Below are 11,315 nucleotides of genomic sequence, written 5' to 3' on the forward strand. Positions count from 1 at the left end.
CTTACTGGAAGTTTAATTCAATAAATATTTATGATTTTATTATTATTACTACAAGCATTGGAAAACGTTTCTTGAAGCAAAATCAAAAAAAAAATAATAATGGATTCAGTTTTGGCATCGGAAAATAGGTTCAGATTTTTCCGATTCTGATACCGATTACGATACCCCAAAAAGCTGATATTTCCGCTTCCCGATTCTAATTAATCATCCCAACAGTCCAACACTAATATATATATATATATATATATATATATATATATATATATATGGGAGGATATTATAGAACTACCTTCGAAAGGAGGCAGGAATGCTTGAATAATAGTCTCATGAGCACAGAACACATGTTATATTAATCTCTTCCCTCCCTGGAAATATAATATTATGAGCACAGAATGGATACTATACTATCCTCCTTCCCCAAAAGAGGACTTAATGACTGGGATTATGGCATTATGTCTATAGAACAGATACTTGCCCTTTGACTTGACCATTGAAAGATACTTTTATATACCGAAATAGTATAATAAATTGAATTATGTATTAAAAGTAATATTATAGTTTGGGATTTATATAACGGAGTCGTTACATGTCAACACTCGGGACCCACACGTTGTATGCAGGCGGTCACAAGGAAACAAAGGCAAAGAAAGAATTTAACACTTTTTTTTTTTTAGTTAAAACCACAGACATTTATTTACAGGTGCTTTCAGAATAACGCATTGTCTCTTGTTCAAAAGTTTTTTCATACTCCAATGTGCTTAACAAGATTCTGCCAGGCTGAACACGTGGTACTCTGTCTTTGTCCAGCCATGTTTAGGACACAGCTTTCCCTGTTGCTCTTGGCTCACATGTGTAAGACGTCTATTTCTGCTTGTCGTTCTCAGGCTAAGTTTTTCCTTTTTCTTTTCTTTCCTTCTTCCTTGCTGTGACGTCACCTCGCACACGGGTCGGTCATTTGTATACGTTGGCTGTCGAACAGCTGCTGCCGATATGTGCGTCTGCACTCCGTTAGATTGAGAGAGACAGATAATTCATCCTCATTATTGACAGAAGTCACCATCATAGCGTTTCATTCTATCTTTGGGTCGTGCCCGATGCATCCCTTACGTTCATATTAGATCATGTCTTGCTCAGGGCATTGTTTTCGTGAGGACGTGTGCGATGGTTTGTACATCGGCGCTGCAGGTACACCAAGCGTCTTGTACATAACTCTATTTGTGCAGGTTGTCCTGTGTTTTAACAACTTACACTCGGATCCAGTGGCGTATTACCCACTCTTTCCTGTAGAGTTCAGAGCCTGCGGGCGATCATCTTGCCTTGCGGAAAAGGTCTCGTTGTTGTCGTCTTCAACAGACTCATTCTATTAGGTTGGTGCAAAAATAATGTCGTATTTTTATATAGAGTTGAACGTCAAAAAACGAAATTATTTTTGCACCAGCCTAATACAAACATATGAGATAGAATTAATAATGTAGGAAACTACAGATACTGATATCAAATCTTCTTTATTAATAGACGTAATAGTTCCGTCTTTCGGTAGACAGATAAAATTTCTTCACTAGGTGTATAGAGAGGTAGAAACAAACACAAAACAGCACGAAATAGATATTGTTCAACTGCCTGCATGACGAGCAGTCAAGTCTTACAAGACAAAAGGCTTTCTTCTTATCATTGACAATTAATTATTTATTTAATTAATAGTATTGAGATGAACTTTCTCAAAATACTATTGCAAACAAATATATAACTGCAAAATTTCTAGTAACTTGCGCCATTTCAAGTCAACCATTTTAATCTACTGCTGATAGTTGAACAGAAAAAAATACTGAAATACTTCGTGATCATGTCAAGTTTGAAAGGAAATTAGAAGTTCAAAATAAGAATTTTGAAATTTATAAGTTGGTAAAAAAACAACAACAAAACATACAAACAACGCCATGTAGATACAACTAGTGTATGTATATATATATGTGTGTGTGTGTGTGTGTGTCCCCGAATAATGAGATGAATTAAATCACAGATTAATGAATCTTTTAGTTTCAAGTCTTACAAAATATTTTTGGTAGGTAATACTTTTATATCAGACAATCCCAGCCAAATAAAATTGCTCAATATACTAGATAGAGCAAATTAAAAATTGCAGTTTTATTTTATATTTAAATTTCCTTCAGAAAAATATAATTTTCCGAAAAATATAATATATATATATATATATATATATATATATATATATATATATATATATATATATATATATATATATATATATATATATATATATAGTGGAAATGGTAATTAATAAAAACTGAAGAAAGTGCTCAATACTGTTTTAGAGCAAATATGCGTTTTATTTTTTATTACCGTATCTTTCTGTTAAGTTACATTATTGTTTCATCTATCCGGCCGTTTTTTTGGCCGTCTGTCGCTTCCTCAGACTTTTACAGAAACCGGGTAGCTGAAACAATAAGATATATATATATATATTTCTCTGAAAGAAATTTAAATATAAAAACTAAAATTTATGTATACATATGCGTGTGTGTGTGTGTCTATATAATAAAAAAGGGGGTTCAATTAAGTTTACAAAGTTAATCTACACAGTAAACTTAAAAAATATAAATATCAACGCCTTAATATTTATAAAGCAATCCTAATCGGATATAAAAGCTCAATGAAACCAAATAGGAACTAGAGCTGGTTATAAGTACAAGGATTTGATAAAATATGTTGAAAAGTAGTTTAACAAGATTTAAAAACATATTAATTTTTCGGAAAGGAAACATACATAAAAATAAATAAAATATTTTATTTTATATAAATTTTATTTGTGTTTCCTTTCCGAAAAATAAATATATTTTTAACTCTTTTTAAAGTGTTTTTCAACATACTGTGTATTAAATTCTTGTACTGTAAAATTATGCTTTCGTATATTAATTTATGTGGCTGGTTACCTTTAATGCATCCAAAACCAAACTCCTATCCTTACATCATCAACGCTCTGATCCCCATCTGGCATCAATTGTGATGGATGGCTCTCGTCTGGGTGAGGCCCCGTGTTTTGACAAGCTTCTGGGTTTGACCTTTACTCCTGATCTGAAATGGAACACGTACATCAAGTCTGTTGCCAAGGTCGCAGGAAAGATGGTGGGATCCTTCTACCGCTCCAGAAGATATCTCACTACTGATGCAATTCTCTATCTATATAAAAGCCAAGTACGTCCAAGGATGGAATACTGTTGCCATATCTGGGCAGGAGCTACTAAAAACAGCCTATCCTGCCTTGACAGAGTACAAAATAGACTTTGTGGCTTAGTGAGGGATGCCCTTTTCTCTACCCTGCAACCTCTCTCCCACAGAAGAGACGTTGCGAGCCTATACTTGTTTTATCGTTATTTCCATGGCAGATGCTCGTCTGAACTCCAATCTCTGGTCCCCTCTCGCCAATCTTTCACGAAAAACACCCGTCTAGCTGAATCCACTGTGAAAAATTTCCCCCACTCTATATCTGTGCCTAAATCAAAACGCGGATTCCATGAACAAAGCTTCTTTCTTAGAACTGCACGCCTGTGGAACTCTGTTCCGTCTGCCTGCTTCCCACCGGACTACAACTTGGATGTGTTCAAGTCCAACGTTAACAAATTCCTAATGAACCGCCCCCTTAAGTAAACACTTCATCAAATCTCCACACTAACGTAATGTACTTGCAATAACCCTTATCCCTGAGTGGCTTCCGGGCCTTGATAAGTGGTGATCACTGTGTAAAAAAAAAAAAAAAAAAAAAAAATGAAGTAGTCATATCCACATAAAATGTTAGAAAAAGCTGTAATATAATATGTATCAATTTCAAATATGTAATTCAACGGTGTTCCGCTCAGGTCAATAATTGACCTCTGGCTTTGGTTGCAATCGTCTAGTTTACCGGGAGATCTCCACATGGGTTCTCAGTGTCTCGGCTGAGTGTTGATTTCTGCTGAATAGCAAAAAGACTCACATGCGCGCCAGAAAAGAAAGACAGACTCAGGTTTTCTAACTACGGACAATCGGACAATCGCACTGAAATGTTAACGTTATTATTTCGAAATTATTATTTATCATGGGAAGAGTGGGGTTTAAAATAACTTAAACATAATACAGAAATGAACGAAGTAAAAAAAAAAAAAAAAAAGCAGATATATCAAAATTTGAATTTAACTATAATAAGTATTATGGTATCTGTTCAGTGCACATTTACCTATAAGTATGGCCAACCACTTATAATTCAGTACCTATAAATTTTTTTTTCAAAAATAATCAATTATGATAAACAGAACGACTCATAGAAATCTATCTATATTATTTTTTCATTTTAATATACTTTCATAGAAATGTTTGTTATGTCAAAAAAAACTATTTTCTTTACGTCACAAGTGTCACGCTCATACATGAATTAGCAAATATAACATACTGACCCAACGGGTCACGGATCGTCTAGTATGATATAAAAGTAAAATGATATAGGTTCCAGTGAACTATTTAGTTTACGGTTCCGAGAAGCAAATATGGCAACAGTTTACAAATCCGACAAGATAAAATAAAATTGTGGAGCATCAAGTCTTAGTACAAAAAACTATATTCCAAAATTTATGATGTTGACCATCTTATAATTTATTCCTTTAATTCAGTTGACTTATACAATTCTTATGATTAAATCAACTGAATTAAAAGAATACATTATAAGATGGAATACATCATGAATTTTGGAATATCGTTTTTTGTCATTTATTCTCCATATTTCTCTGTAATTACATTGAGCTTCTTAAATAAGTATTAGTATGTATTATAAGAAAATATATTTCTACAGATATATATATATATATATATATATATATATATATATATATATATATATATATATATATATATATAGTTCAGTATAAACTCTGAAAATTAGAAATTACAACAATTTATTAATCGACAAAGAATACAAAAAGAATTTTAAGTTAAAAATTTTTTGGAATTTTTAAATAAATTTTTCCTGATTTCATGGAGTTTCAAAGAAGAGCTCTTATCCCCAGAGAAAATTAATCAATAAAATAATATTAATAGGCAAACTATAACTTTTGCTAGTTAGCAAATAAATTGTAAACTATATATTACAGGGTTGCGGAGTCGGATGATAAAAGTCCGACTCTGACTTCTAGAATTTCTAGGATGCCGACTCCGACTCTGACTCCTTTGATATATTCGCCTCCAACTCCGACTTCCGACTCAGACTCCGACTCAGACTCTGACTCCTGACTCCTTGACCCCTATTTGGAAATCTATTCTGCAGATCCATAACCCAACCTTCCACTCCTATTCAGCATGCATTTTATAATTACTTTTCATGTATATCATTTTTTATGTTTAACATTCACTTGTCGAATAAATATACTCACATATACACTCAACCAGCTTTATTTATTTATTTATTTTACTCATGTTAAGTCCTTACAAGGCATATCACCACTTGGACGTAAAAGGCTACTATTTGGAACCATGTCTAGGAAAGATTAGCAAGATGTTTGTTTACATTACATTTAAACTTCTGCATATCAGTACAACCAGGAAAGCAGGTAGCAGGAAAAGAATTCCAAAGTGTAGCTGTTCGAGGGAAGAGACTATTAGAATAGAAAACTTTCTGGCATCTAGGGACCTTAACAGTGAAAGGGTGAGATCTTATTGCTAAGTGGGTTTGTCGGGGATATGTATGGCGAGGGGATACAAGGGCAACACAATCCATTAAAATATTTGTAAAACAGGAACAGAGATGCAACATTGCGGTGATGGGACAGGGGCTGGAGCTTAGTTGATAAAGTGGGACCGATTAGATTGACAAGTCTTTTTTGGACGCTATCCAAGAGGGAGAAGCTACTGATAGATGCACCAACCCAGAGATGGCAACAATACCCCATGCATAGTGAATGGTGGCCTTGTAGAGGTACAGAATACTCTCAGGTGTGAGTAGTATTCTAGCTCGATAGAAGGAACCTGCCATCTTTACAGCAGCCTTTGCAATGTCCTCTATGTATTTGTTCCAGTTCATATTGCCTGCAAATTTTATGTCGAGGAGTTCAAAGGTAGAATTCTCAGGTAGGGTGTTATTTGTCATCGATATAGGCGGCTGGAGAGGCGTCTTGTAATTGTTAAAGGAGGGTAGCTTAGTTTTACTAGCATTAAATGTTACCATCAATTTGTGTCTCTGTTCCACAATTGTCTGGAGGTCATTTTCTAACGATTCTGCCATTGTCTTAGATTTATGTACATCTGCTCTTCCCTCATGCATGTTACAGAGTGTTGTGTCATCAGCAAATATACCCATCTCAGACACAATATTAGCAGGGGGTTCGTTTCTGAATATCAAGAATAATAATGGTCCAAGGATCGACCTCTGAGGCACTCCCGCATTAATGTTATGCTGCTTGGATGTACGTCCATTAATAACAACCTGTATGCTTCTATTGCCTAAGATGGATCTGATTATATTTAGTATCTGTCCAGTTAAATGTGATGTCAACTGATACCACTAGGTGGTCTGCGTTTCCAAGCGGACTGTGGGCATTAGTCAGACGATCCTCAGGTACTGTGGTGAAAAATAGGTCTAGAAGTTAAGACTGCTGAGGTCCATGATCTGGTAGGTCAGTTGGAAACATTACTGTCTATGTGAGGGAATGTGAGAAGCTATAAGTAGAGCGTTCAGCTGCATCTGTGTAACCTGAGAAACCAAACCAATTTTTATGGTGGACATTAAAGTCATCAAACACATGTATTTGGGCATTACTATCCAAGGAGATTGCTGCATCTATACTATCAGAGACATGATCGATTAGAGTACAATCCTGGCGTGAGAAAAAACGGTAGAGAAAATATAAGTAACTAATGCAATGATGAAATGTTAGTCGAAAGCACATAAAAGCCTGGTCATCCGATTCAAAATTTTTCTCTCTAGTTTAAGGGAAAATGCTACGAATATAGACTTCAAGCACCTGCATATATTTATCTGAATATTTACGGGAAAGTGGGAGGTATCCTGTCATGTTAAAGTAGTTAGAGGGGATTGAAGAATGTAAGTTTGTTTCACTTAATTCTAAGATACTCAGGGAGTTTACTAAAAGGTAAGACTACATCATCTATATTACTTCTAAGATCACCAATATTTGTGAAAGCGAGCCTCAAAGACAGAGGCGAATTGGTTTTGTTTGGGTGATTATCTGGTTTTATCATGATATTTGTTTGAATTGTCATTTAATTACGTTTTTGTTTAATGTCAGGTTAGGGGAAGAGTGTTGAGCAAAATGGACCTGTTTTGACGCCACGTATACACACACAGTGCTTTATTAGCCGAGTCCTGTCTAGAAGGTGTGGTCTTGTGAAAGTCCACCAGATATAGCAGCAAGGTCCCTTTCCATACGCAACATGGCACTACAACTATTCTGATATAATACAACTGATGATAGAGCAGCCGGTCATCAAAGAGTTAGGGTTCCTGTATTGTCAGTCAGAAACAGACAAACTGTCAATCAGTTACCCTCAACCTCAAACAAGTCTAGTGAGCACAAGTGGCATGCAAGCAAACCCGATTTTCTCAGTTTCTGAGAGAAAGAGAGAAATTTAAAATAGGGAATAGAGAAACGCCGTTCAATGACAAATAGACAACGATGACGTGTGAAAGGAAGAGCCTATCTACTCTTTAAGCAAGTTACGTTTGCAAACCAGGAATTTGTTTGAGTTACCAACTCCAGGAAGGTTGTCAACTATGACTGAGGAGGCCTCCCTCTCCCAGTTTTATTATCAGAGTTTTCTTTTTCTTAGATGGATGATCTGACAAGATCTACAGGTTCATCACATTGAGACGAGTAATCATGCACCTGGTTTCTACACCAGGTATTTCAGCATCCCCGCATGGGCATGGATGAATATATTGAGTATCTTACTTTCAAGTTTTTCTCTATTCTACATAAATAAGCGCAGGATTGGAGATAGATTCCCCTCTCAAATTTACAAGAAATTGTATCTTTCAAGTACTGTGAGAGAACCAATCTGCTCTAGCAACTAATATGTTTTAAAATAAATGAATAGGAGATTAATAATAATTACTTGAATATGTAAGAGAATATAAAGCAAAGAAAGAAGAAATTGTATTTTTCAAGTACTATGAGAAAACCAATCTGCTCTAGCAACTAATTTGTTTTAAAATAAATGAATAGGATGTTAATAATTATTTGAATATGTAAGAGAATATAAAGCAAAGAAAACAAAAGAAATAGTGGGACTAGATCTATATAAAGAGGTTCCACACAACACGGATATATAAATGCATTTAACTTGGTGTTCTTCGTTGCATTTTTGTTAAATGTCAGGTTAGAGGAAGAGTCTTGAGCAAAGTGGGCCAGTTTTGACACCAAGTATACACACAGTGGCCCATTAGCCGAGTCCTGTCTATAGTTGTGGTCTCGTGAAAGCCCACCAGATATAGCAGCAGAGTCCCTTTCTATGCACGACATGGCACTACAACTATCCTGATAGTATACAACTGATGACAGAGCAGTCGGGCTAAGCATTACCAAAGAGTTAGGGTTCCTGTACTGTCAGTCAGAAACAGCAGCCAGACAAACTGTCAATCAGTTACGCTCAACTTCTTAGACAAGACGGGTCCAAATATGTCATGTGAGCACAAGTGGCATGCAAGCAAACTCAATTTTCTCAGTTTCTGAGAGAAAGAGTGAAATTTAAAACAGGAAATAGGAGAACAACGTTCAATGTCCTAGTCAGAAAACAAGGCCAAGCACAAGGTGGCTCTGGTGAGTCCCTGGTATTGTACCTCTGGTTTGGCTAATAGAGAAAAAGTGTGAAAGCCGGCAATAGGCAGAGCCTATCTACTCCTTAAGCTAGTTAAGTTTGCAAACCAGGAATTTATTCAAGTTATCAGCTCCAGGAAGATTGTCGACTATGACTGAGGAGGCCTCCCTATGCCAGTTTATCATCAGTTTTCTTTCTCTTAGATGGATGATCTGACAAGATCTACGGGTCCATCACACCAAGAGGGGTAACCATGCGCCTGGTTTCTACACTAAGTATTTTTGCACCCCTGCATGAATGAAGATATTGAGTATCTTACTTTAAAGTTTTTCTCTATTCTACATAAATAAGCGTAGGATTAGAGATAGATTCCCCTCTTACATTTACAAGAAATTGCATCTTTCAAGTATTGTGAGAGAATCAATCTGCTCTAGCAACTAATTTGTTTTAAAAGAAATGAATAGAAGATTAATAATAATTAATTGAATATGTAAAGGAATAAAAAACAAAGAAAACAAAAAAAAAATAGTGAGACTAGATCTACATAAAGAGGTTTCACACCACATGGATATATAGATGCACTTAACTTAGTGTTCTTCGAGTGACCTATGTTGGTCTAGTTAAAAGATCAGTGTCTCCAACGTGGAATGAATTCGGGTGCAAAGATTAGCGTTTATTTGAGAGCAGTAAGAGGGAGGGAGGGAGGATCTACTTTAAGAGCCAAATGTGTGCTTTAATTTTATACTTTCTTCTTTTATTTAATTGAAACGATATAATTTTCGATTTCTGTATTAATAATTTAAAACATACAAACTCATTTACCAAAGGTGATGAATGCTAGAAACGAGATGCATGTTTTCAATTTTTCTATTGTGTCTATACATATATTGCTAACTATTACTGATATATTACAAACAAATGACATGCGAGAAAAATCTGGAAAAATAGTTTCAAACGGGTAGATAGCACGGAATATAGAAATGGAATAAAATAATACAATAAAATAAATTAATTTTTTTTAGTAATATCGATTTTAAAGGCACGTTAAGGGATGTTTAAAATTTTAAATAGATTTAAAGCTTTTTTTTTAAATTCAAGTCCCCTTACAAAATTTCATTATCGTATTTTATTGTATAACATGGGAAGTAAACTCGCCAGTTCAAATCAATTCAGATAAGAACGGGAGTTTGGAAATGTGGTTAAAAATACGTTATAAATACATTTAAAAATACGAACTAATTTTACAGAATAAGTTAAGATAACAGAGGGATAAAAAATTTACAATTAAATTTTATTATGCTATCAGTTCAAAAGGGACTACAATATTTTGGAATAGGGAAACCTCTTTAGGTCATAGCATTTCGAGGCCAAACACTTCTCATCAGAAGAGGGGAGTAAAGACACATATTATACAGAGAAGAAATTTTTTATTGCCTTTATGGAAAAAGGATCAAAGGAAAAACATGAAGATGTACTGAGACTAAAGCCGATTCCAGGAATTCCATCAATCACTATAAAAGTTTAATAAAGAATGCGAGAGAGGTGTATGTTCAGTCCAAGTCCAAAGTAACAGAGCAGGGGCTTGGTTCCCACCAGTTTTGGCAAATAGCAAACAGGATCCTGAACAGAATCATGTGCTCTATCCCAACCATCATCAATGGATGGTAATCTCGTCAGCATCAGACAAACCCACACTCTTTGCCAAGAACTTTGCAACTAATTATACCCTAAGCGACCAAGGCCATCAATCCCCTCAGTAATTCCTCTTTTATCAGAAAACATGCTATGTGTAATATCTGTGCATGATATTGCCAAACTAATCAAAAACCTTGATTCCAGTAAAGCAACTGGCCCTGATGGCATTCCAATTATAGTGTTGAAAAAGCCTCAACCAGAGGTAGTTCCCATACTTACAAAACTGTTTAAGCATTGTCTTAAAGAGAATTCCTTCCCACCACCCTTGAAAACCTCATCAGCATGCCCTGTATTTAAGAATTGAAGTGATCAGTCATCTCCCTCTCAGTACAGACCAATAAGTTTCTTGTGCTGAATCCCTGTTAAATAGAGAAGTAGTTAACCATCTCAGCAAAAATAACCTTCTTAGTGACATGCAATATGGTTTCCATTCTGCTAGATCTACAGCAGATGTGCTAATGGTTATATCTCATAGGATTAGCAAATCTCTCAATGGAGGCTTCTTTTCTAGAGTAATTGGTCTTGACATATCAAAGGCCTTTGATAGGGTATGGCATAAAGATCTACTTCACAGGATCCCCAGCTATGTTATAGCTGAACATGTTTTCTCAATTATTAAACTATTTCTCTCTGACAGGTTCATAAGAGTAGTGGTTGATGGGTAGAAATCAGAAGCCCACAGTATTAATGCCGGAGTTCCTCAGGGGCCCATCCTCAGCCCAACTTTCTTCCTGATCTATATCTATAATCTTCCAAATCACATCCTAATATCATTCATATACATTTATGCTGATGACACTACT

The sequence above is a fragment of the Euprymna scolopes genome, chromosome 21 (genome assembly GCF_053919585.1).
Source record: "Euprymna scolopes isolate OS-2025 chromosome 21, ASM5391958v1, whole genome shotgun sequence".
Lineage (NCBI taxonomy): Eukaryota > Metazoa > Mollusca > Cephalopoda > Sepiida > Sepiolidae > Euprymna > Euprymna scolopes.